Below are 5,138 nucleotides of genomic sequence, written 5' to 3'. Positions count from 1 at the left end.
CGGCAGATCAATGGGGGAGGAGAGAGGCGGGCACACAGGAGGGAGACATAGAAAGAGAGAGAGAGGGGAGACGGCTCGGCCCGTTAAGTGGGCCTTCTTTGCCGTCCGCTAGCAGACGGCAAAGAGGGCGGCCATTTAGGGCTGGCCCACGTCTCCTCTTTGCCATCCGCCGGCAGACGGCAAAGAACCTGACCTAGCCACGCCCCTTTGCCGTCTGCCTTCTAGCTCTTTGCCGTTAGCTGGCTGACGGCAAAGAAGCAGCAGACGGCAAATAGACTTTTTTCCATCCGCACTTTCTTTGCCGTCCGCTTTGTGGAAGCGGACGACAAAGAGGCTCTTTGTCGTCAGCTGGCAAACGGCAAAGAGGTGGTAGACGGCAAATTGCCAGATTCCAGTAGTGGTAGAAGTTATTCCAACTAGTAGTGTTGATCATAACACCTCTATTAAGATGCTTAAGGAAGTTATTTTTTCAAGGTTTGGAGTCCCTAGATATTTAATGACTGATGGTGGTTCACATTTTATTCATGGTGCCTTTCATAAAATGCTTGCTAAGTATGATGTTAATCATAGAATTGCATCTTCATATCACCCACAGTCTAGTGGTCAAGTAGAACTGAGTAATAGAGAGATCAAATTAATTTTGCAAAAGACTGTTAATAGATCTAGAAAGAATTGGTCCTAGAAACTTGATGATGCATTATGGGCCTATAGAACTGCATATAAAAATCCTATGGGTATGTCTCCATATAAAATGGTTTATGGAAAAGCATGTCACTTGCCTCTCGAACTAGAACATAAGGCATATTGGGCCATTAAAGAGCTCAATTATGACTTCAAACTTGTCGGTGAGAAGAGACTATTTGACATTAGCTCACTTGATGAGTGGAGAACCCAGGCCTATGAGAATGCCAAACTATTTAAAGAAAAAGTTAAAAGATGGCATGACAATAGGATACAAAAGCGTGAGTTTAATGAAGGTGATTATGTTTTGCTATACAACTCTCGTTTAAGACTTTTTGCAGGAAAACTCCTCTCTAAATGGGAAGGTCCTTGCGTTATTGAGGAGGTCTATCGTTGCGGTGCCATAAAAATCAACAACTTCGAAGGCACAAATCCGAAGGTGATGAACGGTCAAAGAATCAAACATTATATCTCAGGTAATCCCATAAATGCTAAAACTAATGTTATTGAAACCGTAACCCCGGTGGCATACATGAGGGACACTTTCCAGAACGTATCAGACTCCGGAAAGAATAGGTATGTGGTACGGTAAGTAAATCGACTCCAAAACAGTTCTAATAGCAATTTTTCTCCGTTTTGGAATATTTAAGAAAATAGGAAAATAAGAAGTAGTCTGAGGCTAACTTTGACCAAATGTTAGAGTAATAATATATGACATGCAACTTACACAAAGCATACGGTCAAATTCGTATGTGAAAGGAGTTTCCAATGATATAATTTTCACATTATACATCTCATGTACTATTAATCTTGTCAATAGTCAAACTGGAAACCATCTCGAGTACAAATCTAGGAGTACGTACGAATCTAACAATATTGATTGGGCATTGTTGAATGACACGAGGCATCCATGAGGGTGGAGGGCGCGCCCCCTACCTCGTGGGTACCTCGTGTGCCCTTCGGACTCCGTTTTCTTGCACAACACTTCTTTTGGTCGGTAAAAATTCATTATATAATCTCCCGAAGGTTTTGACCATCGTACCATGCAAATATCCTCTGTTTTTCGTTTTGAGTTGTTTCTACCGCAGATTAGAGCAAGATGTCTTCTCAAGAGTCAGTCGGGGAGAGTCGGGTGTCTCACCCGACACCGGGACCAGGAGCAAACAGTGGTGCTGACCACTTTGGGCCATCAACGAAGATATGGAGGCCGACTTGAGAAGGATAGATGCCATGGAAGAGGATCAAGAAGTTACTTCTCATTTCCGAGCCGGATTCACGATGGGGGAACTACAGAGCTCAACTATTCCAAACTCGGTCATCCCTTCCAATGTTAGATTTCTTTCTTATGAAAATATGAAAAAGAGTGTTACTTGTTCTCCCGCAGCTATGCAACATCCATGGGTGAAAGGAGCTTTAGCCATCACGGGAAAGCTCCGTAAGGAAATAATGGACCTCAAACAACAAGTCAATAAGCTCGAGGAAGAGAATCGTATCCTGAGTGGCATCATCGCCAAGAATATCACATCACCACCTCCAAAGAAAGAGACATAAACACATGGGTATGGGCACTCCCCTTGGCAACTGCCAATCTTGGGGGAGGTGCCCCGGTATCGTATCACCATCACACTTCTATCTTTTACCGTTTTTCTTAGTTCGATCCATTTGGTTATATCTTGATCTAGTAGAATAAAGTTTAGTATGATCTAGTTTTGAGTTTTGCTTTATGATCCTTCTATGTAATCGAGTCTGTGAGCTATATATAATAAATATTAGTTTTGAGTCAAGGGCTTGGTTATCTTGGTATGATCTTGAAAAAAAGAGAAAGAATAAAAAGAAATAAAGATATCATATTTATCTTATGGAGAGTAATGACTTCACATATAAAGAGTATGATGAATAAAAGTTGTTGAGAGTTGACAAACATAGTTTTAGTCATTGTTGCAATTAATAGGAAGTAATAAAGAAATAGAGGTTTTCACATATAAATATACTATCTTGGACATCTTTTATGATTGTGAGCACTCATTAAAATATGACATGCTAAAAGGTTGATGTTGGACAAGGAAGACAACGTAATGGGTTATGTTTTCTTACATCCAAAATAAATTGTATTGTCATGGATCATCCAACATGTTGAGCTTGCCTTTCCCCCTCATGCTAGCCAAATTCTTTGCACCAAGTAGAGATACTACTTGTGTTTCCAAATATCCTTAAACCCAGTTTTGCCATGAGAGTCCATCATATATGCCTATGGATTGAGTAAGATCCTTCAAGTAAGTTGTCATTGTTGTAAGCAATAAAAATTGCTCTCTAAATATGTATGATATATTAGTGTGGAGAAAATAAGCTTTATACGATCTTGTGATGTGGAAGAAATAAAAGCGACGGACTGCATAATAAAGGTCCATATCACAAGTGGCAATATAAAGTGACGTTCTTTTACATTAAGATTTCATGCATCCAATCATAAAAACACATGACAACCTCTGCTTCCCTCTGCGAAGGGCCTATCTTTTATTTTTTGTCTTATACCTTATACAAGAGTCATGGTGATCTCCACCTTTCATTTTTACATTTTATCCTTTGGCAAGCACTGTGTGTTGGAAAGATCCTGATATATATATATAGCTAATTGGATGTGGGTTTTCATAAACTATTATTATTGACATTACCCTTGAGGTAAAAGGTTGGGAGGCAAAACTATAAGCCCATATCTTTCTCTGTGTCCGATTAAAGCTTCATACCCATAAGTATTGCATGAGTGTTAGCAATTGTGAAAGAATAAATGATAGTTGAGTATGTGGATTTGCTGAAAAGCTCTTATATTGACTCTTTCCGATGTTATGATAAATTGCAATTGCTTCAATGACTGAGATTATAGTTTGTTAGTTTTCAATGAAGTTCTGATTCATACTTCACATTGTGAATATATTGTTACATTAGCATAAGAAATCATATGAATATATATATATATATGTTGTTGTTCTATGAATGATCATGATGCCCTCATGTCCGTATTTTATTTTATCGACACCTCTATCTCTAAACATGTGGACATATTTTTCGATATCGGCTTCCGCTTGAGGACAAGCGAGGTCTAAGCTTGGGGGAGTTGATACGTCCATTTTGCATCATGCTTTTATATCGATATTTATTGCATTATGGGCTATCATTACACAATATGTCACAATAATTATGCCTTTTCTCTCTTATTTTGCAAGGTTTACATGAAGAGGGAGAATGTCGGCAGCTGGAATTCTGGGCTGGAAAAGGAGCATATTTTAGAGACCTATTCTGCACAACTCCAAAAGTCCTGAAACTCCACGGAAGTCAGTTTTGGAATATATAAAAAATATTGGGTGAAGAAAGCACCAGAGGGGGCCACCCACCATCCATGAGGGTGGGGGCACGCCCTACCCCCTTGGGTGCGTCCCCCTGTCTCGTGGGCCCCTTGGCAGGCCTCCGGTGCCCATCTTTTGCTATATGAAGTCTTTCGCCCTGGAAAAAATAAGGACGAAGCTTTTGGGACGAAGCGCCGCCGTCTCGAGGCGAAACCTGGCAAAACCAATCTAGGGCTCCGGCGGAGCTATTCTGCCGAGCAATCATCCCTCCGGGAGGGGGAAATCATCACCATCGTCATCACCATCGATCCTCTCATCGGGAGGGGGTCAATCTCCATCAACATCTTCACCAGCACCATATCCTCTCAAACCCTAGTTCATCTCTTGTCTCTGATCTTTGTCTCAAAACCATAGATTGGTACCTGTGGGTTGCTAGTAGCGTTGATTACTCCTTGTAGTTGATGCTAGTTGGTTTATTCGGTGAAATATCATATGTTCAGATCCTTTATGCATATTAATACCCTCTGATTATGAACATGAATATGATTTGTGAGTAGTTACGTTTGTTCCTGAGGACATGGGAGAAGTCTTGCTATAAGTAGTCATGTGAATTTGGCATTCGTTCGATATTTTGATGAGATGTATGTTGTCTTTCCTATAGTGGTGTTATGTGAACGTCGACTACATGACACTTCACCATTTGGACCTAGGGGAAGGCATTGGGAAGTAATAAGTAGATGATGCACTACTGGAATCAGCTCATTTGCCATCTGCCAGCTCTTTGCCGTCAGCTAGCGGACGACAAAGAAGCTCTTTGCCATCAGCTACCCAAAAGCAGACGGCAAAGAAATGGCAGACGGCAAAGAAGCTCTTTGCCGTCCGCTGGCAGACGGCAAAGAGAGAGGTGGCCCCCACCCCCCGCCCGTTTGGAAAAAAACTTAACGGCCCACCTCTTTGCCGTCTGCCAGCAGACGGCAAAGAGGCAAAAGGGCGGACGGCAAAGAGAGGCGGACGGCAAAGAGGACACTACCTAACGGCCCGTACCCCCCGCCCGTTACTCTCTGTTCTCTCCTCGCTGACGCGCCCCGCCACCACTTCCCACCCCACCGCCGCCAT

The sequence above is a fragment of the Triticum dicoccoides genome, chromosome 4A (assembly GCF_002162155.2).
Source record: "Triticum dicoccoides isolate Atlit2015 ecotype Zavitan chromosome 4A, WEW_v2.0, whole genome shotgun sequence".
Lineage (NCBI taxonomy): Eukaryota > Viridiplantae > Streptophyta > Magnoliopsida > Poales > Poaceae > Triticum > Triticum dicoccoides.
The sequence above is the reverse complement of the archived record's forward strand: the minus strand, read 5'-3'. Positions refer to the sequence as shown.